At 45.2% G+C, this 24286-nt stretch overlaps 1 protein-coding gene across 6 annotated transcripts in view; it reads left to right on the forward strand.

Annotated features, from left to right (window-relative positions):
* Positions 1-24286, forward strand: part of ARHGEF3 (Rho guanine nucleotide exchange factor 3) — a 284081-nt gene that overhangs the window by 189244 nt on the left and 70551 nt on the right. The gene's annotated exons all lie outside the window — the stretch shown is intronic.

Below are 24286 nucleotides of genomic sequence, written 5' to 3' on the forward strand. Positions count from 1 at the left end.
AGGACAGCTTCCCAAAGGAAAACTGTTATCAGAAGAGGGAGGAAGCAATACCAAAGCAGCCCCAGTCCGAGAGTGCATTGTAGCAAGTGTTGCTTGTTCTCAGAGGTTCTTACAGAATTGATTCCAGGCACCCACAGCACAACAATTAAAGACTTGAATGGGGCCCTCAGACTTCGCTAAGCCTGTGAAACCGAAGGTTCACTGAGCCTTCCTTTGGCAAGTGGTAATCAAGAGTGATGGCTTTTGTGAGTTCTCTCCAGCATGATAAAATAAACCCGGAAACAGAAAATATTGTTGTCTGTCTGTTACCAAAAACGAGTGTGTGATGCACTAATAGAATCAGATCAGAGAAGCCGCTCTCCTGTCACAGCATTTGCAAGTATCAGGTCCAAAACAACACAGACCATTGTTTTCATTTTCTTGGCCAGTGACTGATTCTAAAGAATGAGGTTTCAAGTTGCACAAGAATTCCAAGTTGTTGGCTGTGGACAAGTCATTCGAAAGAAGGTGATGCGAAGTGCAGAGGGTTCCTTGTCAGTGATGTGGCAGTGCCAGGAAGAATAGGCCAGCATTTGCTGGGTGTTATATTGTATGCCCACCCTAGCTCATCTCCTCAAGTTTCCCCAGTAGTTCTCTGAAGGAGATCCTGTGTTCATTCCCAGTGTGTAAATGAAGAAACTCCTGCTCATACTCAGGGGCCCTCAGATAACATCAAGTGTCCATCCCACATCCTTGGGTACCAGTGTGGTTAGCCTGTTGGGAGTGGTCCTCTCCTTCTCTCTGTCTCCTCTTTCCTCCAGAAATAGGAAGAATAGAAAGGAAGATCGGAAGCAGTTGTCTAATCCACTTTCCCCCATTCCTTGACCCTTCCCTTCGTAATTGGTCAGTGGTTCACATGGGCATGCATTCTTCTCAACTATGTAAATATCATCAAAAATAAATCTAAGAAAAAAATTTAAATAAAACTCAAAAAAGAAAAGAAAGAAACTGGCTCAGAAAGATTCCCTCACTGTCCCCAGGTCCCAGGGCACATGAGGGGTTGATCAGAATTCAGGCTTGGGGCCAGACTCACTGGGTGGGCAGCTAACAGGGCTCAATACTTACCTGGCTATGGAGCCTGACCTGGCCACCTCACAGGATTTCCTCATTCTTTTGAACAGGTGAACAACTTGGGTTGTTGGAAAACGCTTTCAACAGCAAAAGCACTGAAGACTTTTACCCTGGAAATCCCCGATGTCTAACTGGCTGTCAGTGATGGATCCTAAATTAAAAAAAAAAAAAAAAAGTCTCCAGATTTTTCTAGCCCATTTCCTCCTTGCTTTTCCAAAAAAAAAAATCTGCCAGTATTAAAATGAACTGAATAACAGCTTGGTTTTTCCTCATTTTTTCTTTTTTTTTGAAGATTTATATATTTTTATTACAAAGTCAGATATACAGAGAGGAGGAGAGACAGAGAGGAAGATCTTCTGTCCGATGATTCACTCCCCAAGTGACCGCAACAGCCGGTGCTGCGCCAATCCGAAGTCAGGAGCCAGGAGCCTCTTCCAGGTCTCCCACACGTGGTTGCAGGGTCCCAAGGCTTTGGGCTGTACTCGACTGCTTTCCCAAGCCACAAGCAGGGAGCTGGATGGGAAGTGGAGCTGCCAGGATTAGAACCAGTGCCTATATGGGATCCCGGGGCGTTCAAAGTGAGGACTTCAGCTGCTAGGCCACGGCGCTGGGCCCTCATTTTATCTTTAGGAAGGAAAGCAAGGAGGCAAGACATCAATTCTGAACTTTCTAAGGGTCAAGAGATATTCCGGGATAAGGGTGGGGGCTTCTAAATGTTGGTGGAACAAGTGGAATTCAGAGGTAGTGCACGTTTTCCAGGAACGTTTGGCAGCTTTCTTACAGTGTGTATCTGTGAGACCTGATAATTGCGTACCTGTGTGTCCAGGGTTCAGAAGCTGGGCTTTTGAACAAGTCTAGGTTTGAATCATAGGCCTGCTGTTGTAACCTCAAGGTCTCTGTCTGAACCTCATTTTCCTCATCTAGAAAGGGAGCTTTCAGAGTTCCCTTGGGGGTTAAAGGAGGCGCTGCTCATGAACACTCAATTCCACTTTGCCCCTAAGTGATCCCCAAAGGGCTGGCAGCTAGTGATGTCACTGTGTACTGCCATGCCTCTGCTACTGTGATTGCCTGTGCTTAAAAGAAATAATGCTGTATATCTGACTTTGTAATAAAATGGATAAATCTTAAAAAAAAAAGAAAGAAATAATGCCATCGTATCCCCATTGAGGATGAATTCCATTCCCAAGAAAACCTCCATTTTTATCACTGACATCAAAGAGTTAAACATCCTTTTCTTTGCAGAGGCTTTGAGATTTCCATAAAACACCTTGCTATTTCTTCTCTTCCTAGTTCCTTGAATTCCATTTGTTTGAACTTGAATCATTGGAGGCTCTCTGTTCAGCAGATTTGCTTTACTGTTTTTCTGTCAGACGTCCGGAGGCTTTGAAACAGCAGCTTTTCTATGCTGTTCCACAGAAGTTACGGTAACTCCTTGAAGGGCCTGGGTGCCTCCCCCTCTAGCTGGCTCTCAGTTCCATCCTTTCCTCAAGGTCGTTTCTCTTTTAAAAAGGGAAAGCTCTTGAAGACCTTTCTCTAAAATATTCTTCCCCTCCTTAGACCCAATTAAGCTGTGATCTTGATGACAGGTACGAACTGCATGCCACAGAGAATCCTTAATGGTCATGTGGTTTGACTCACAGCCCAAAACTTTCTCCAGGTGATAAGGATCCCCAGCGCAGTTCCAGTAGCTTTGTCATGGAAAAGTTGATTATTAAATGGCACTGCTGGTTCCTGCCACGAACATAACTTGAGATCTGCTTAGTTGGATTTTCCTTCCCTTTCTGCTTCCTCTGCCCGTTCCCCTTTTCTCTTCCCCTTCCCCAAGGGACATCTCCGGAATTCATTTATGGCCAAAGAAAGCTACAAGGGGCATGTCAGCAGCATTATTTTTTAGTCTTTTAAACATTTTACTAATATATAGAGAACAGATTTCATGCATTCCATACAATTCCAAGGAGACAACCACACTTCTCTCACTGCCCAGATTCCTCTCCTGCAACCCCCTTACCTCCCTCTCCTTTCTTTGTTAGTTTTTGCAGACATAATTAAAAAAATAATAATAATTTCTTTTTCTTCCTCGTGTATCTGAGGGGGGGTGGGATACAATGGGAGAGACCACGCCCAGCATCCCAACTGCCTCAGTACCCGACGTCATCCCAGGATCCCCGTTGTGGAGCATGTTCTGAGGGTTCTGCTCAAGTTGTTTTCGATAGATCTGAGATGCTGTTGATATCACCACTCCAAGGATGAGAAAATCCTTCCAAGATCAGTTAGCTGACATAGTCCACCTCCGAGTCTGCATTCTCCCAGAAGTTTGCTGTCAAGCTTCACTGGGATAGTTGATCAATTTATTCTGATTCCCTTCCTTTGTAAACCAAGGGGTGCTGCAGCCCATTCCAACCCTGCCCACCACACGCTCGGCCCTCATGTACACCAAGGGGAGCTGCAGCCCAGTCAGAGAGACCCCCAGTGACCCTCACTGGACCGGCCCCCAGATCTGGTTCCTGTGCCTGCCAACATGTGCATTGGAGCAGTCTAGTCTGGCCCACATCCCATTCAGATCTTGTATATGTCATTGAGCATTGAAGCCAACCAGTTTGACTCCACCCTCTAGTCTACACTCATGTGGGCAGGTGCCACTACCTATCCAGCCAGGTCCACCCCAGTCCTGGTTCTCATGCTCTGCAGTGGGAATTGCAGCCCACTGCCTCCTGCCTGGACCCACTCCCTGTTCCGTATATTGCACTCTCCATTCTGCATTCTTACTTGATAGTGCTTGTCCCCAGTGCCAGCATTTGCCAGCTAATGGTAAAGCCCAACCCACCTGCCCTTACTCTGGCTCATGCCTGTACCAGTGGATATAATTGGTTAGCCAGCCTGACTTTCTCTCTAACCCAGTTCACATATAGGCCAATAGGTGTTGTAGCCCTGTCAGGCCTCATCTACCTCCAATCTCAGCTCTTACATTCACCAGCAGAAGCAGTGGCCTAGAAGGGGAGTCCCTACCAATCCCTTACTGGACTCATGCCCCCTCCTGGTTTCGCATGTGGTGATGGGTGCTGCAGCCCAGTCTGGCATGGCCCATCTCACCTTGACATTTGCAAGCAGGTGCTATACCCTGACCCGGCCTGGTCTCCCCCCAGTTCCAGCTCATGCTAGCAAGAGCTGCCACCCAACCCAGCACAGTCAACCCTCAGTCCTGGCCCTAATATGAATTGACTGGAGATGTGGCCATACCCAGCCTGTCCTGCACCCCATCCTGGTTCTCAGATCTGCCAGTGGATGTTATGAACTGGCGCAGCCTGGCCTGCCCCCATACCTGAGCCACACGTATCCGGCAGATACTTTAACCTGGTCTAGTCTGGACTGCTCTTTGCCTTGGTTCTTGTGCTCACCTACAGAGACTGTGCCCTGACAAAGGAATTTCCCAAACTCCTTTACTGGGTCTCCTCGCAGTGACTGATCTCACACATACCAGTTGTTCCTTGGTCCAGGCTGACTTAGTCTACCTCCTGTCCTGGCAGGAACAGAGGCCTTGTTGAACTGGCCCATACCCAGTCTGGTTCTTACTGTTGAGTATTACAACCCAGCATAGTCTACGCCCTGATACAACTTTCACGTGGCCCAATGGGAGCTGAACCCTGCCCCTGCCTGTCCTATACCCACTCTGGCTATTACAAGCACCAATGAGTGCTGGAGTCTAGCCAAGTCTGGCACACCCCAGACCCATTCCACACCCATGCTGAGGGAGACTGCAGCCATGTCTAGCCCAGGCCACCACCACCATTCTGGCTCTCGTGTTTACCAGTGGGAACCACAACCTAGCCGGGACATCCCCTTAGCTCCCCAACCAGGGCTGTTTCCAGCCCCAGACCTTGCACATGTCAGTGGTTGTTCTGACCCAGCTCAGTATAGCCCATCCCCTGTCTTAACCTTTGCCATCAGATGCTGCAGCCTGGCCTGACCCAGTCTGCCCCCAGTCCCAACTCCCTCTGGCAAGTGCTACAGCCTGGCCCTGCCCGGTCCACTTCTATCCTTGACTCATGCAAATCAGCAGGTGTGATAGCCTAGTTCAGCATTCCCTGCATTCCAGCCTAACTCTGCAATCACCAGCGAGATAATGTTGGCCTGGGTGCCTGGTCCACCCCCTTCCAAAACCAACCTGCACACTTGCTGACAGGTAGAGTTACCCTGCCTGGTCTGAACAACAACCAGGCCTGAGTCACATGCTCACCAGTAGGAGCTATGGTCCACCAGGAGAGTTTCTGTATTTCTCCCAACATACCCCACCCCCAGACCCAGATCTTGCACATGCCAGTGAGTGCTAGGCCCTTGCTGGTCATAGGCTGCCCTCTCTGTCCTGGTCTATGTATAAGCTGTGGATGTTGTGGCCTGGCCCACCCCACACTGTATTCCAGGGTGTACCTACGAGTGCTGCAGCCTGGGCCAACCCAACCCGTACCCAACCCTAGTATCCATGAGTATTGAAGGGTTCCATGGTCTTGATGCCTTGCTCAGCCTGTCATCACTCCAGTACTCAAGCAAACCAACCAAAATTGCAAATGACAAGGGTGGGCCTACACATCCCTCACAGAATTTGTCCCCAGACCCAGTCATCTCACATGCCGGTTAGTACCATGGCCCAGCCTGACATTTCCTGTTTTCTGTTCCAACTCTTACTGGTGGTTACTGTGATCTAACCCTGCCAGATAGACCCCCAGCCCTAGCTTTAGTGTGCACCAGTCATTGGTATTTGACCTTGGTCAATCCTAACTACCCCAACTCTGCTCTCCCTCAAGTGCTGATGCTTCAGTCTAATCCTTAAAGGCCCTCACATTCCCCTCTCAAGATCCCACTGCTGGGTGGCCATTGACACTCAGGCCACCTAGCCCAAACCCCGCTACCTGGGACCCTGCCCCCAGGGCTAGCAGGCTCTTCCACTCCAAGCACCTGGCAGGCCGATGAGCGTAAGCAACTTACCTGGCTCTTAGCACATGGCAGGCTGATGGACCCGAGCCCAACCACCTGGGAGCCCACCTCTGGGACTAGCTGGCCCGTCCAGCTCCAAACCTGGAAGACTATTGGGCCCAAGCCTTCCTACAGCAGCATTTTAATCCAAAAAAACTCTCATCACTAGAGAACTGAATAGATTTCAAAACACTTCCATGTCCATGTCTCACAGTGAACTTGCCTCCATCAGAGGTGTCATTCCCAGGAAGGTGAAGGAGAGGAGGAGGAGAAAAGCCAATGTGGGAAGCATTGCTGCAGGGTGGAATATGGAGATGATGAGTACCCTGATAGATGCAGGGTGGCTGTGCCTGGACTGTCATGTGATTAAAAAGGAAAATTGGATCTCCAACTTTCTGGTGGTTTTTGTTTTGTTTTGTTTTTAGTCAATCTTGTTAATAACAATGACTTAGGAGCAGGTGCCATAAGACCTCCATCACGAAATAGTCCTTTGGAGATTTGTTAAAGCTATTGTCTTCTTATTCTCTTGGGTTATGTTTTTAGATATTCATCTTCTCTTGTAAACTTTTGACTCTGCATCTGCTGCAGGAGAAAACTGCAGGATGATTCTTGCTTCCTAATCAAAGTACAAGTATTCCTAACAGAGATCCCTAGAAAGATAGTTGCAGGGAGATGAAGAGAAATAGCTCTTCCTTTAGCTTTGGTAGAATTCCAAGGAAGAAAAAAAAATGTATTTGACAAAACTAGCAGTTTACAGTATTGATGGAAACCCCACTAATAATAAAAGGTCTTGCTTCCCACAGCAGTTGTGGGACCAATCTCCACTTGATCCACTCTCTTTAATTTTTTGATTATTAAAAATAACCCAGAGCTGACATCATGACATAGCAGGTTAAGCTTCCACTAGCTCCCCATATAGGACCACAGGCTCCAGGCAGGGTTGTTCTGCTTCCAGTTCTTGTGGGGGGACAGAGTTCCTGGCTCTTGTCTTGGAACTGGTCCAGGCTCCCATGCTGTTACAGCCATGTGGAGAGTGAACCAACAGATGGAAAATTCTGTTTCTTTCTCCCTCCTTTCCCCCACCCCCCTCTCCTGTGACCACAAAACTTGTGATATGTCAACCCATCCATCCACATACATTGACAGTCCTTAGGAGTATGTGTGTTCTGAGACCTTTTCTTTATTTTGTTATTTCATGAAACAAATCTTTTTCAGCACCTATTATGTGTCAAGCTTTCTGTGATTTTGAGAAATGCAGCTCATAAGGCAGGCTGATTTTATGGCAAAAATGTAAACTGGAAGTTAGAAGACTTGAAGTCTTGCCCTTAGAATGAATGTATAAAACAAATTCCTTAGGGTAGTTGTCGCTTCCAGTATTTGTAGACGGAGATGTTGGTAGGATGGACAGACTGTTATCTTTTTTGATGAGAAAAATATGGATATAAAATTTTTTTAAACTTTGCTTTTTCTTGTGGAAGAATTTTACCCTTTGAGCTGTAAAGTCTAAGCTGGAAACTCATGAAACAATATTTGCCACTACCCCGGGCAAAGATACAAATGAAAACAAGGCTTCTTTAGCTTGCAGAAAGCTTACCTTTGTTCAGATTCCAAGCATTTGGGATGGAGATGAGTAGGGTGGTTTACCTGTGGTTATCCTGTTGAAGAAGTATGCTCATTCTCACAAAAGAGAATTGATCTTGAGACTAAAAATGGATTAAGCTGGGGTGGGTGGCTGAGAACAAAAGGAACAAATTGTTCGCATTCTTGACATATTCATAGCAGTGGCTCAGCTTCTATCCATTTGATCCAGGTCTGTTTTTCTTTGAATTCATTTCTTTGAATATTGAGTTCTTGCCATGGTCAGTTCAAGAGAAAGTATTTTACTTCCTTCTGCATTATTGCCACCAGTTTCCCCATCCCCAAAGCACTCCAAATAAGCCAGCCAAGTATGAGCACCACGGGTACTTTTCAGACACAGCTTAGGTCTTGCTACCTCCCCTAGGATTTCCTGAAGTCCCCTTCTTCCTCATGCTCCTCCTTCTGTCACTCAAAAGTCATTCAAATCTCAGAATTTTTGTAATGGAAGGGAACTGAGGGTCACCTAGGTATGTCTACTCACCAGAACCCTAGGACAGAGGGTCAGCTCATGGTGGCATGGCTCCTTTTTCTCTCTGACCTCTCAGATGCACAATGTGATTTTAGTATCATAGGACCTGAAATTAAAAATTGGAATCGAGTCCATTTTGTTTGATCAAGACAGGCTCCAGGAAGGCTAAGTAACTTGTCAATAACAGCTGGATTCTGTTGGATAGACAGGGACTAAAACCAAAGACAACTCAAGACAACCCAAGACAACCCAAGCTAGCATGCATCACTTCCTTTGAAGCTACCTGCTCATGTTGTGGACATGGCTGTGCTGTGAATCTCAGGCATGCAGGAGCCAAGGAACCTCTATCTCTGGGAGGAGTGCAGCTGTGTGATTGGTTAAGGCCATCTACATTTCAGACAGACTTAATTCTTGAATGTGTGTATGTGTGTTTTTTAGAGCAGTGTGATACTGAGCAAGTTATTTAACTTTTCCATTATGCTATGCTCTCATGTGTAAAACAAAGGCAGTGCCCTCTTTAGCAGCTTGTGAGGACTCAGCAAGGGCTTCCATGCATGGTGCCTGTCACAGGTCTACCATAAAGCAAATGGTTGCTAATATTGTTTTCTAGGTCTTTTTCCGCTCCACACTCAAATGTGAACTCTCCAAATCACAGTGGTTCTTATTTGTTCCATCCAAAGTTAACTGAAATGTATCTCTATTACCCCATTTCTCGTTTACATGACCTAGTAGCAATCATACATATTCATGGAGGGCAATGTAGTGTTTGGCCACACACATGTGATATGGAATTTTCACACCTGTCACCTCAGACATGTGTAATTCCTCTGTTTGACTCCACTTTTGAGAGCTAATTCAATATGGAATTTTAAAAAAAGATTTACTTATTTATTTGAGAGGCAGAGTTACAGAGAGAAAAAAAACAGAAAGAAAAATAGACAGAGAGAAATCTTTCATTCATTTGTTCATGTCCCCAAATAACTAATATACAGGGTGACCAGGCTGAATATGGCAGCCTAGAACTCTATCTCATCTCGAAAATGGATAGCAAGGGCTCAAGTACTAGGGTTATCTTCCATGGCTTTCTCAGGTTAGTTAGCAGGGGACCAGATCAGAAGTGGATCAGGCAGGATTCCAACATTCACCCTATGGGCGTATAGAATTTTTGCCTGGAGTGTGACAAATAAGTCTAAGAGTTTCTGAGTTTTCTTTGGTTAGTTGGTTGGTTGGTTTCTGGGCTTTGAAGAAATATTTTCTTGCTCCAGCCTGACCTCCTAGACTGTGGGACCATGGTAATCCCAGGTGCTGTTTAGGAAATTATTGCTGTGTGTCATCCACATTACTTGGCTTCTAATTTTCACCTCTATCGTTTGAAGTAAGGGCTGTTACATCCTAATTACACACAGGGAGCTGAGGTGCTGGGAGATTAAGTAACTTAATTGTTGAGGGCGTTTTGGTGTTTCTCCTTTTGGTGACTCTGGCACTTGAGGTTAACAGCTGACAAGCACCTCGGTGAGCATCCAAGGCCCTGAGGACCAGTAGAGGAAACTGGAGAGCAAAGAGGTTTGTAGGACTTGACCAAACTTAGTGTGGGAGTCTGGGGCTGGGATTGGAACCTGAGGCTCTTGACTTTCATCTGATGTTCTTTCCATCATATAACAGAGGCGTGAAATCTTGACTGTTCGTACCATGAGCACTCTTACCAGGCTACCCTGATTTGTCAATAGTCTGCAAATTATTGTGACTGGAACTTTCTGTACGGGAGACAAAGTGCTTGCATTTGGACCCCAATTCTGCCACTTACTCACCGTGTGACTTTGGACTTGTTGCTCCAACATCTCGGGCCTCAGTTCCTCTGATTGTAGAAGTATTCATCTCATGGAATTGTTCAAAGGATGATATGAGACACTACATATAAAATCAAGACTTAAGTCCCCAAGCAGCTGTCAGCTCCATTTATTGCACTCTTGTTCTAGGGATGTGGCTGTGAATGAGAGCCGTGACTCTTGTCCCTCTGGAGTTTGCAGTCTAGTGCGAACCACTGTTTTTCAAGAATAGTGAAGCATGTGATTTATTAATTCTAGTCCTGCTTATTGTTTATAGGTACAAGTTAGAAGTGGCTGAAACATGATGTATGTTTGTTTTGCTTCTTTATCATGAATGAGCCACATCCAAGTAAATATTTTGTGTTAGAAGTTTGAGAGTGGAGCTGGTGCAATTGCCTAGTGGCTAAATCCTCACCTTGCATTTGCTGGGATTTCATATGAGTGCCGATTTGTATCCCAGCTGCTCCATTTCCCTCCCAGCTCCCTGCTTGGAGCTTGAGAAAGCAGTAGAGGACAGCCTAAACTTTGGGACCCTGCACCTGTGCGGGAGACCTGAAGAAGCTCCTGGCTCCTGGCTTCAGATCAGCTCAGCTCTGGCCATTGCGGCCACTTGGGGAGTGAACCAGTGGACAAAAGAACTCTCTGTATCTTCTCTCTGTATACCTGCCTTTCTGATGTAAACAAATAAAAATTTTTTTTTAAGTTGTTTGGGTGTTTGCAGAGACTCTCATCCTTCAAAAGCCAGATGTGGTTTGTTTATTAATTTGTGTGTTCCCTAAAGGGTTAAGTGTTAAGTCTGGGTACCTAAAGGTGTTTTTTTAATGGTTAAGGGATTAATATTCATGGTTGAAGTTTGACCCAATTAAGATGTTTGAAAGGAGCAGTTAGTAGGAGGTTCTTACGTCTTTGGAAGTTTGCCCTTACAAGGCTGTTCTCATGAAAGGATTGATTTTTTTTTATTAATTATTTTGCATTATGTGACAGTTTCATAGGCTCTGGGAATCCCCCCATCCCTCCCCTCCCCATCCCCTCCCCCCTGGTGGATTCCTCCATTGATTTTAAAAGGTAAGTTCAGCCTAGCCCCTTTGTCTGCCCCTTGGCTTGCCACGTAATCCTTTTGCATAAGGTCCCCCCAACCCTCTGGCCTCACAAGATGGCCAATCCAGTGGTCCTGCCCAGTGCTGGGCTGCGCACTTCCAACTGTGAACCAAAGTAAACCTTCTTCTTTGCTAAAGTAACCCATCCTTGGTGTTTGGCATGCCAGCGGCACTGTGTGTGTCACATGCCCAGCCCTGAGAGCCAGAGAGGAAGTTATGACTGGGGAGAATCCGTAGTGCAGCTGAGGGGACAGATAGCTCCTATAGTCATAACACGCCTGAAGGAAGAAGACAGAGTAGGAGCCAAATGTTGCTGTGTAGATAACCCAGCCCATGGACCTATTTTTAAGTGGCAGTGGTGTATTTTAGGCCTGTTCCATCCCGTTTGTAGTCTATCTCTATTTTCTGTCAGTGGTCCATTTCTCATAGTTGTGCCTCCCTCTGTTTCAACCTCTCACTGGCTTTGCCATTTGATAATTGAGACATTCATGAGCATATCTGTTTTCTGAAAATTGGAAACACTGAGTTTAATGTTCTAATGAGCCCTTATAAAATGTTACCACATGAACCAACCCAGAATACATACTGTCCATACTAAACATGCTGATTTTAGACAGGGGTGCTTTGTTGTTGTTTGTTTGTTTGTTTGTTTATTTTTATTAGAAATTCATATTTACAAAGAAAAGTAGAGATGGAGAGGAAGATTTTCTGTCTGTTGATTCACTCCCCAGGTGGCTGCAACAGCTGGAGCTGAGTTGATCCAAAGCCAGGAGCCAGGAGCTTCTTCCAGGTCTCTCATGTAGTTGTAGGGTCCCAAAGCTTTAGGCCGTCCTCTACTGCTTTCTCAGGCTCCAAGCAGGGAGCTGGAAGGGAAATGGAGCAGCTGGGACACAAACCCGCACCCAAGTGGGATCCTGATACATGCGAACTGAGGACTTTAGCCACTAGGCAATTGCGCCAGGCCCACAAGTGTGCTTTTTAAGAAAATTCTTTTTTTTTTTCTTTTTTTTTTTTTTTTAAGATTTACTTATTTTATTGTAAAGTCAGATATGTAGAGAGGAGGAGAGACAGAGAAGATCTTCCGTACATTAATTCACTCCCCAAGTAGCCATAACAGCCGGAACTGCACTGATCTGAAGCCCGGAGCCCAAAATCTGTTCCAGGTCTCCCACGTGGGTGCAGGGTCCCAAGGCTTTGGGCCGTTCTTGACTGCTTTCCCATGCCACAAGCAGGAAGCTGGATGGGAAGGGGGACTGCTGGGATTAGAACCAGCTCTCATATAGGATCCTGGCGAATACAAGGTGAGTTCTTTAGTTGCTAGGCTATCGCACCAGGCCCAAGAAAATTATTTTCAATTGACACCTAAAAAATTAGGCAATTTATAGTCACAACATTCTTGAGGTACGATACGATGTCTTAAGATATGGATGCAATGTATAATGATAAAAGTGAGTAATGAACTCCCATAAGGATGTTCTCAAGGTCATAGGTAGCCCTCAAGTTTTGATCAAGGGTTCCCGGTGTTCTACTCAGTTCAGCAATATCTGGTCCCTGGGGAGCTTTGCTCATTCATTTATTCAGCTGCTGAGCCAGATGCTTGGGGTAACTGGGCAGAACAAAGCCAGGCACTCCTGACAAGAGTGCTTTTATCAGTATGAGATGCCATTGTTTTCCTAAAATAAAATGGTATAAAATCAAGACTGCACTGTTAGCAGCTTCAATCTTCGCTGTTTTATGGAATAATGGTTTCACTCCCCTTATTTCACAGTTTAAGAAACTGCACCACAGAGACATCAAATGACTTGTCCCAGCCCCTCATCAAGTTCAGTGATAGACTTAGGATTGCATGTCATGTCTTCTAATCTTGGTCATTTCAGTCTTTATTATGCTTTTTCAAAACCTTAGGCAACAAACAAGCTGCAGAATTTCCCCCCATCCCACCCCCATCTCCTGATTCACTCACTAAATGCCTAGAGCGGCCTGGCTCGGGTCCTGGGCTAGAGCCAGAGAACACTACCTGGATCTTCCAGGCAGGTGGCAGAAACCTGTTGCTGGAGCCTCCCAGGGTCTACACTGGCAGGAAACAGGAGTCAGGAGCGGTAGTTAAGATTGAACCCAGGTACTCTGATGTTGGTTGTTGTGTACTAGCCACTAAGCTAAACACCTGTTCCTCAACTTATCTTTTAATTCCATTTCCCACACACTTGATGAAATATACTTGTGTGTATTTTCTCGTTGAAGTATTTATGTGTTGCTGTCTCATTAAAGCTTTGAAATTCTCTTGTATCGGTTTTACAGGTGAGCGAACTACAACTTGCTATCGTTCCATAAATTGTCCAAAGTCAATGGTTAGCAAGTGAAAATGATCCAAAGTCAATGGCGAGCAGGCTTCACAATCAAAGCTTACCTTATCTTTTGTTCTACTGAGAACTGAAGGACAGGGTATTGCATATTTCATAGAATTTTTTTTCTGCAGAGCCAGAGGGTAGAAAACAAGCCTTATTCTTTTTAAGATTTTTTAATTTTTTATTGGAAAGGTAAATTTACAGAGAAAAGGCGAGACAGAAAGATCTTCTCTCCGTTGGTTCACTCCTCAAGTAGCCGCAGTGGTTGGAGCTGAGCTGATCCAAAACCAGGAATGAACCAGGAGTTTCATCCAGGTCTTCCATACAGATACAGAGTCCAAGACTTTAGGACATCTTCCACTGCATTCCCAGGCCATAAGCAGGGAGTTGGATGAGAAAGTGAAGCATCCAAGGTATGAACCGGCTGCTCATATGGGATCCCAGCAAAGGCAAGGTGAGGATCTAGCTACTGAGCCATCATGCCAGGCCCAACAAGCCTTATTCTTCCAAAATTGGTGTCATAAGGCATTGCATTCGTAGTGCTATTTCAGGTTACAGGAGCAGATTGTATTTGTGTGCATCCTTTTTATTTATTATTATTTTTTATGTTATAGTTCCATAGGCACAGATTTCCTTCCCCCCCCGCCCCCTCTGTTTCTCCCCCTACTGTTTTCATCCTTATTATTACAGAAGTATAGCCCTTCAAAGTACAGCAGTCTGCTAGTTTTGGTTCTTTCGCTTGTAACCTGTGCATGGAAAAGTCTTCTAGGAAGGAAGAATTACTTTCCTGCTTCTAGCATGTACAGATGCTTGGGACAGGTAGAGGAAGATGCTTGTCAGCTGGAGGAGCAGCTCAATTCAGGAATGATGCCAGGGCGGGTGGGAGGAGGGATGTGGTATTCGGAGCCGGTAACTCAGGAAACGTGATGGCACCTCAGTTCAGAGTGGCACGAAGCAAGAATTTAGAAAAAGCATAGTGAGCTATTGTTGAGAGCTTTTGATATAATAGCTGTCTTGTGTGTGTAGAAAGCTTTTGGAACAGGAAGCTGAAGCAAACTGCTGATCCCTTTGGTTGTTAAGCTCTGCCAGCACCATTTTCATATATTTTTTTCAAGTTTGGTGACAGGTACTTCCTTTATCACTTTTGGGGGTGAAACGTAACAGGACACCCCCAATAACATTTCATACCAGCAGAATATGAATGAAGAGTTGTTGTTTCAGATCTTTTGGATGGTGCCCCAGGACAGAAACCAGACAGTGTGCTGAATGTGGTCCCTTTGCAAACATCCTAGATAATGTGCCTAGCATGTGGAAAACCTCTAATGCACATTAAAGTGGGTTGTGTTATGGCAAAGAAAATACAGATCAAAATCCCCTCCTCTCCTGGATCGTAAAAACTCAGCCTGCCCAACTATTGTTTGCCCTGGAAGATGAATTCATCTTCGGAAAAGTGACCCTGTCCATTGTGCATTTGGGATGCACTGAGCCAGTGTTTAAGCAACTGCCTGCCAACACTTGAGATGTTAAAAGCCTGTTTTGTTCCTGCAGGGCATTTATTCATTGCCTACCTTGTAAAAGCTATGTCTTACTGCATTTTCCTGGCACCAGAGCAATCTCGTACCTACAACTGCATTTGGCTTTTCTAGGCCTGCAGGCAGCACTGGGTTATTAAAGTTCAAGGAGGAAGCCACGTGATGTTGGCTTTACAGTTTCGTTCTCTCTTACCTTCTTGCCTGCCTACCTCCCACTCGCTGACAGATGAATCTTGTTCACTGTGTACTGTCTCTAAAGCAGAATGAGCTCTCAAAGCATGTTCTTCAGGGAGAACGTGACCCTCCTTGGGTGGAGCACCTAGCAGAGAAACTTCCTTCTGCTCCCTTTGCATATAAAATTGTTGAGTCCATAAAATCACAGTAAACTCGGAATTTGAGTTTAGCATATTTATTATTATTATTATTATTATTATTATTATTATTTTGCAGAAACAACAGGCAAAATCTTGCCGGCTCCTTGAAAGTAGGCCCCTCAAGGACCATCTCACAGGAGCCAAATTTCAGGACTAACATTGTGGTGTAGCAGGTTAAGCTGCCTTTGGGATGCTGGCATCCCATGTGAGCTCTGGTTTGAAAGCTAGATGCTCTGCTGCTGACCCAGTGCCCTGATGATACACCTGGCAAAACAATGGAGGATGGTCCAAGTGTTTAGGTACCTGCCTGTAACATGAATGGACCTGAATGGAGTGTCAGGCTCCTGGATTTGGCATGGCCCAGTAATGGCCATTATACCCATTTAGGGAATGAACCAGTGGTTGGAAGATTTCCTTTTCTGTTTTATACCCTTACCCCACCCCAACGCTCTGCCTTTTAGATAAATCAATCTTTGAAATACAAAGAGAACAGAGTTCAGTCATCAATGTTAATAGTAGATCTAAGCATGGCAAGTTGGAAAGAATTAAATTGTTTTGCAAATTTTAACCTGGAATAAAAAAAAACATGCAGTAGGGAAAAAAGGCACTTCTTGGGACGGGGGGGGGGGGCGGGGAATTGGCAGGTGTGCACATTGCAGGTGGGTGACTAGTGGGTGCCCTTTGAAATTAAGTGACTAGTGGGTGCCCTTTGAAATTAAGTGACTAGTGGGTGCCCTTTCACAACCAGCTTCAGTCTTCCTGGCATGTCCACCTTGAGTGGGGAATTAAAATAAATTGCTGGGTGTGTGCAAAAAGCTAGAGAGAACTGCAGAGTCTCGCAAGCTCTAGGCAGACCCCTACATCCTTATTGGTTGGAGCCACCTCTCAGAGTCTCTAGGAAGACTCCTATATCCTTACCTGGTTGGAGCCACCTCTCAAAGTAGTTTCTGCAAATTTCTGGGTCTTTAACAGGTTAAGTGTCCAGGACCCATGTCCGCCAATTCATGTGATCTTCAGCATAAGACTTCTTGGTTCTATCTCAAAATCTATAAATACACATTGCTTCTTCTTGCAAAATTTTCCCCTGGATTTGCCTCTGATGCGCCCCAGTTCAATTTCATTTGCATTTGCACAAATAAAACTCTAGCATCTGAAGGATCTGAATGGAGCTACGATGAGGAGCAAGATGGATGCAGTCATGGTCCCCTTGTAACTTGCAGTGAGATGTGGAAACTCGTTAATCAATCAGCATAAACAGATAAGTATTGGGAGAGATGTTTTCTGTGCAATGAAAGTACAAAGCATAAGTTATTCTAGCTTGGGAGAGGAGTGTCACAGATGACCTTGGATGACCAGAATTAGCCAGGCAAACTGTTGTTCTTGTTGTGCCAGAATTGGAGAAACAGATGGTGATGAGATGGGAAAAGTTGGGGAGCAAGCTGCTGGCAAGTGCTTCTGTTGAGCCTTTCGCTTATCAGGCTCAGGTTTGGGCAAAATTATGGGCACATGAAAAGTGTTTGCTGAGGTTGGTTTTAGATGGGAAATGTGAAACAACAACAGAAGTCCTTCCAGTGCAGTAGAAGCTCCTTTAACTTAGCAGCCACTGAAAGCACCCAGTGCAGCCCCTCTGTGAACTGATGCTCATCTGATGCCCACATCACATGAGCCTTTCCAGCTATTAGGCTGCTCACTCACTAACTCAAACACCAGTCAACTTCTGCTCCCACCAGATGAAACACATATTTGCCAGAAGTCCCCAAGCCTGTTTCTGCTGATGGAACTTGCTCTATAATTAAGTTCTTTTACACATGCACCCTCTCCCCCCTGCACACCCCCACACACACTTCTCCACCCCAGCCTGAGGTCTGTGTTCGGGTAAACATCTCAAGCCACCTGCCTTCCTCCTGTTTTTTGCTCTACAGCTAATTTTTTAAAAGCTTTAAATGCATTCAGACCCTCTGGCCATGAAGATAAGAGTGTTTTTAATTAGAACTTTGGGTAGCAGATCATAAATCAAGTCTTAAGATCCAGAATCTGTCTCCTGGTGGGTGGCTTGGTAGTTGGTAGCCTACTTAGAGTGTGGACTTGCGTATTTCCACTTGATTCTCTGATGCATCCAGATATATTTAGCGTGCTGTCTGGCACACAGTAGTTGCTTGGTGCACACTGGTGCGTGTGCATTTAGGTAAACAGGAGCTCACTGTGTGCATTCTGCATTTCAATGCTACATTCATTGTGCTCATGACGCTTGGACACCTCTGTTGAAGATCTGTGGTCAGAACATATCTAATTAGAAGAGATGCAGGCATAGTTTCATTATTGGAGCTGCTATTATTTTTTTAAAATTGTATTTATTTGAAAGGCATGGTTGTAGGAGAAGAGAGAGAAATAGAAAGATAGGAAAAAGGGAGAAATCTTTTATCTGCTGGTTCGCTCCCTAGATGGCCACAATAGCTAGGGCTATGCCAAGCCTCGGCTAGGAACCTGGACTTCCATCTGGGTCTCCCACATGGGTGTCAGAGGCCAAATACTTGGGCATCTTTCTCTGCTCTCCCATGTGCATTAGCAGGGACCTGATCAGAAGTGGAGCAGCCAGGACTCAACTGGTGCTCATAGGGGATGCCAGTGTCATAGGTGGCAGCTTAACTGACTGCCTCTGAAGCTGTTGATACTTCTAATTCACAACACTACTTAAACAATACTCATTGAAAATGTTTATTAAAATATGAATTTCTTAGATCGACTGTGAGAAAGATTCCAACTTAATTGCCTGGGTGGGGGTGCTTGTGATGTGGTTTTGATAAGCCCTCATCAGTGGTTCTGTCTCTGGAGATGTTGTCCTTAACTTTCCAAAAGTGCTCTTGCTATTAGCCTGTATTTTTGTTTTTTTAATTCAGGCCCGGTAATGTGAATACTGCTGTGTTTCATTGTTATACATCTTTTCCCTAACATTTTTTTCTTTTTTTTTATACTATTGTTTAATTGGTTACATTGCATTATGTGACACAGTTTAATAGGCAGTGGGATTCCCCACACCTTTCCCCAAACCCCCCAGCCCCCCATGGTGGACTCCTCCACCCTGTTGCGTTACCACAGTTCAAATTCAGCTGAGATTCTTTCATTGGAAGCATCTACCAAGCATAAAGTCCAGCATCATATTGTCCAGATAAGTTCATCAGTTCCTTGGGGAGACCGTCTCTGGTCTGAAGGTAGAGCTGGCAGAGTGTTTTTGACATTTCAAAGGATCTGAATTGCTGCCATTCTCACCACTCCAAGCACAATGCGGTCTCTGGAGAATCCACTGATTGACATAGTCCACCATAGAGTCTCCATTTGCCCAGCACTTATATTGCCAACTCATAGCTGAGGTGGTTTTTCCCTAACATTTTAACTTCTCTGAAATTGCAGTGTAGCTTGTAATTAGTCATGTGATATACTTGAACTAGCAATATTTTCACTTATTAATTTTTTTTCATTTTATTTAAAATGCAGAGAGACAGCAATCTTCCATCTGGTGGTTCACATCCCAAATGCTGCCCGTAAGAGCCAGAGATGAGTCAGGCTGAAGCCAGCTGGCCCATCTGAAGCCAATGGTCAGGAACTTCCTCCAGGTCTCCCACGTGGGTGCAGAAGCTCAAGGAATTGGGCCAACTTCCACTGCTTTTCCAGATCATGCAAGTTGTAAGCAGGGAGCTGGATCACAAGTGAAGCAGCTAGCACTAGCCACCAGAAAATTAGCCTGTTGAGCCACTGTGCCAGCCCCAGTGAGTGGCATCTTAAACTTGATGAAATAGAATACTTGTGACTACCTGGTTGATACTCAGTGGAAGGGAAGATATCTCCTGGATGCAAAGCTGGATTTTACACATTTCAGTTTCTAATTTCTCCACAGAATGGTTAGTTACAAACCCATATAAACACATAGATTTTCTGTAGTCCTAAGGGAGTAAGTTGAGAATATAACACATGTATGAGATTCTTGGCCCCCAGATATGTTCTCAAACAAATGCAGAGTGTCCATAAAGTTCAGAGGTCCCTCAGAGTATCCAGAAAACGTCCTAGCAGTTGATTGGTTTCTGTGAGCAAGCCAACCGGATAGGCGTAAGTTCAGCAGGAAAAAGGTCAGGATCCTTATTGCAAAATCTTGAGAGAGACAAGGTTTTGATCCCACATGCCGTTCTGCCAGAAATACCATACTCATTTATCAAGAAGACGGTAAACTAAACCTTCTGGGGCTTATGTTTAATCCCTAGGTTTGCGTTTCTACTCCCCCAACAACTGAATATGATGACAAAGATTGTCTCAAAAAAATTTTTTTTTTGGAAGCTTTCTTTCCTCTCCCCTGGTTTCTGCTTCTGTTTCATTGATAGGTTGGTTTTTCACTGGTTTCTTATCTGAGGCAGTCTAAGCCCATTTTTGGCCTCAGCCCCATGCCATCCCTTGCTCACATATTCCAATCGGTTCTCTTGTCCTTTCAGTGTCTTGTGGCATCTGTGACTCCTTGAAGGGCCAGGCTTGAGCATGAGGGAGAATCGAGGCATGGCAATGTCCTGGGACTTTTTGACCCTCAGGCGTTTTCCTTTCTTCCACCAAGCCCACGCTGACATGTGACACTAATCAATGATCATGATCTCAAGTGAAAATACTTTGAAGTCGAACCGAACAGCTTCTCTTGACTGTTCCATTTTCCTGTCTTTTCAACGCAGGGTTTCTCAACAGTGGCATACTTTGGACATTTTGGACCAGTGAATTTGTTTTAAAGGGTTGTTCTGTGCGTTGAAAGTGGTGTCACCATTCCTGCCCTCTACTCATGGGATGCCACTGAGACCTTGAACCTTTCCAGTGGCAGTGAAAAATGTCCCCTGACATTTCCAATATCCCCTGTGGGACAGGTCACCCCCAGCTGAGAAACATTGCTTGAGAATGTACCTTTGTGTGGTATATCAGTGAAAGATATTTCCTCTTTTTTAAAAATATATTTTTTATTACAGAGCTGTTTTTTTTTTTTTTTTTTTTTTTTTTTTTGCATTTGAATTCATAATACAGAGAACCAGCTCAATCCAGAAAAAAAAAAGGCTATCACTTAGCTGGGTTTTTAGGCTTGTTTCAGAAAGTGAGATCTTAAAGAATTAAGTCTTCCAGATTTACAATATCCAGGGTTATATTTTTGTAAATCCAGTCTGGAACCAGCGGCCATGTCGCCAGGCAGGGGGAGATAATGGTAGAGGTGTGGCTTTTAGATATGATCAGTGCTTCATTTGTGGCGTGGGATCTGTTATTTTTTTAAACCTATCTAACAGTAAATCATAACCTTGATCTCTCAGAATGTACTGCCAAAACTTCAGGCTTTCCACTCCCTTCCCATCAAAACTGAAGTTTCAAAGAGAAGAGAGAGATGTTGGCCAGTAACTGGGAATGTCACTCAAAAAGAGAGGTTTTAGAACACACATGTGCCCAACATGTATGTATCTAATCACTGCCTATTAGCAGGTAGACGAGATGGCCCCCGATGCCAGGGAAGCAGGAAGAGGTGTACAGGTTTGAAGGCTGGGCTTTGAGATGTTGGCTGGAGCCCCTTAAGTGTTTTCCACCATTCCACATCTTGCTACTGAGGTCACGGTGAAAGACCACAGTTTAAAATCAGTCATATTTCTGGAGTAAGTACTTGGGAAACATCTGCCTGGCACAGAGGCTCAGGAATGGCCTGAGAAGTGTAGCTATGGAACACCTGACCTGCCATAGGCACACGATACAGATCCAGTGAATGAGTGAACAAGGCTTTTAAGAGAAGAATGACAAGTGTTGACCTGGATGTGAAGTACACATAGTACCAACAAGGCCAGGCACTGTCCTGCCGATTGGGAAGATTGTCACAGCCTCATTAGTTTCTGAAAGTTTAGTTTCACACAGCACTTGTTCTGTACACAACAGTTACAGCACAGGGATTTGAGGAGTCAGTCGATGGTCTCCTAGCCATGCCTGGTTGTGTGCTAGTCTGAGAGGGAAGCTGCCAGCGGAGGGCTTACATAGGAGGTCCAGCACTCCACCAGCAGCTTAGACGACCCCCACTCGCACAGGCAAGACTGCAGCCCTGGACTTGGCACCGTTCCTGGAAATGCAGAACAGCCTTCTTTATTCCAGTCTCCAGGCTTCTGGCTTGGGAGCAACAGGGCCTGGCTGTGAAGCGTTTTATAGGATTATAACTGGTTGTGCCGAAGGCAAGTTCTAAAAGGCACTTTGTGCCCTTGCTTGGAGGGAAGCTGCCTGGTAGAGTAGTGTAGTTCCTGTAAACACACACACACACACACACACACACACACACACACACTCCACCCACTCCTGCCCCCAGAGAGGCAACAGGCTCCTGGGGTGCTAACCTGGTCAGCACTGTGGGGCTGGACCTGCACTATGACACTTAGCCCCTGGGGTGTGTCTGGGAAACTTCCTTGTCCACTAGCCTGTTGATTAGCATTCTTTGTTCATGTATGCACCTGGTTAGGGTCCCAGACCGACTTCAGAATCCCAAATCTGCCATTGAAGAAGTGTATCACAGGGGGGCAAGGTTCTGAAGTCTGGGTGCAAGGTGAAATTGCACAGTCACAAGATACTTTAGAAAATTCTCTAGATGTCTCAAGGACATCCATGTTTTACATGTACACCAAATTGCCACCTTTGCTTTGCAGGCTTGGTTGTACCAAAAGTATATGTTTTTAAATGCCGGGATTGTATTCAGGGTGTTGGGGGTGGGGGCATTTGAACTGTGAGAAGCTTGGAAGAGTCAGACCACCCAAGGGAGCTTTAACATGCATTTTAGAACTTATAGCGGTTTTTTGTTTTTGTTCTTCAGCATTCTTTGAGTTGCTATGGGCCATTCACAATCACTCTTCCTTTGTCAGTCTTTTTTTTTTTATTTTAAAGATTTATTTATTTCTATTGGAAAGGAGACTTACCAAAAGGAGAGACAAAGAGCTAAGCAGGGATTGTTTGGGATGGCTGCTCTTGGAGACAGTTCTTAGCTCACTCCCTCACCAAGGTTAGAGGAGAGGGAAGCACTGCACATGTATACATTCCCCATCAGTCCAGCTAAAAGGGTAACGTGTTCAGGACTACCCAGAGGCAGAATCCATGTTGCTGAGGCACCCTACCACTTCTTTGGCCACTTTCTTTCTATTGTTTCCGGATGAGTATTTTAGGAATGAAGACTCAGGTGCTGTCTTCAGCTGGAACTCACTCATTTGGGAGCTCCCTTGACGTGGAGGGCACTAACTGGCCAGCTAGACCAAGACCAGATACTTTCTGCCTCCTAAAACAGTTTGTCAACACTAGCGGGGCAAAAAGATGAGTGGATTTAGTGCCAGGGTGTGGGCTTGATACCTGGGACTAAGGAGCTATGTGTGTACTATGAGGTGCAGTGCCTGGGAAGTAGGCAGTGCTGGGTACTGAGCTCAGCTCAAAGCAGAGACCACCAGAATGGGGACCAGATACCTCCATTCCCCACACCCAAGACATAAAGCAAAAGATAGTTCAGTCTACAAAATGTTTTTTGAAGATGTGATAATTTTAATATTAAAAAATCCGGGTAAAGCTACCACCTGTAATGCCAGCATCTCGTAAGGGCTCCTGTTCCAGACCAGGTTGTTCTTCCTCATCTCCAGCCCTCTGCCAACTGCACCCATAAGGAAGAACTGGATGGAGTTCCAGACTCCTGCCTTTGACTTGGCCCAGCCCCAGCCAGTGCGGCCATTTGGAAGTGAACCAGTGGATGGAAGATTTCCTCTCCCTGTAAATTGCCTTTCAACTAAATAAATCTTTTTTTAAAAAATGTATATTTTCCCAAGTAGCACCTGAATATATATGTATATTATATATAAAACCCATATATATATTTGCTGAGAAAAAAAAAGCTTAAAAACATTTACACCATGTTTTGGATACTCTGTCCTTCTACCTATAACCCCAGGTGTCTCTCTTCAGCACTAAGGAACTGATAAAAATTTGTTGTGGATTCTTTTTTTTTTTAAGATTATTCATTTTATTACAGCCAGATATACACAGAGGAGGAGAGACAGAGAGGAAGATCTTCCATCCAATGTTTCACTCCCCAAGTGAGCCGCAACGGGCCGGTGCGCGCCAATCCGAAGCCGGGAACCAGGAACCTCTTCCGGGTCTCCCACATGGGTGCAGGGTCCCAAAGCTTTGGGCCGTCCTCGGCTGCTTTCCCAGGCCACAAGCAGGGAGCTGGATGGGAAGTGGAGCTGCCGGGATTAGAACCGGCGCCCATATGGGATCCCGGGGCTTTCAAGGCGAGGACTTTAGCCGCTAGGCCACGTCGCCAAGCCTCTTGAAGACAACTTTCAGTGTTAGTTACCTACAAACAGATATTCTTTTGTAAATGTGCTTTGAACACAAATGACATTTACTGTGCTTACTCTGCAATTATTTTTAAACTGAGCTGAGCACAAGGAAGAACTTCCCGGGCCACACCCCCAGGCGGGTCTCCCTTCTGACTGCCTGGCAACAAAGTTTATTTACACCCTGCCTATTGATGCATAGAACGAGTGTTTGCAGACTTGTTCCGCTGTGTTGTTTTGCTGCCTTCCTGAATAGTGGAGATAGCTGTTGGAATTCCGTGACTTGTACCCCTTAAAAGGCTTGCTTCGCAGTTAGCACTACTTTTACTCCAGTGACAATTTTTATTTGAAAGGCAAAGTTTGAAGAGACGGCCTTGAGAATATAAAGCAAGAACGGAAACCCCCTATTTGTCTTGTATGCCTTTTAAAAACGCACGCTTTTCCACAGCAGGCCGCTACCCGCTTCCTCTTAGAGGGTCGTGGTTGCTGCAGCCCTGCGTGTGGCTGGCCGGAAGCGCAGGTCCCCACCCGGTGCACCCTGAATTGAGCACCTGGGCACTCCCGGGATCGGGGGGT

Source organism: Ochotona princeps, chromosome 21 (genome assembly GCF_030435755.1).
Source record: "Ochotona princeps isolate mOchPri1 chromosome 21, mOchPri1.hap1, whole genome shotgun sequence".
Taxonomy (NCBI): Eukaryota; Metazoa; Chordata; class Mammalia; order Lagomorpha; family Ochotonidae; genus Ochotona; species Ochotona princeps.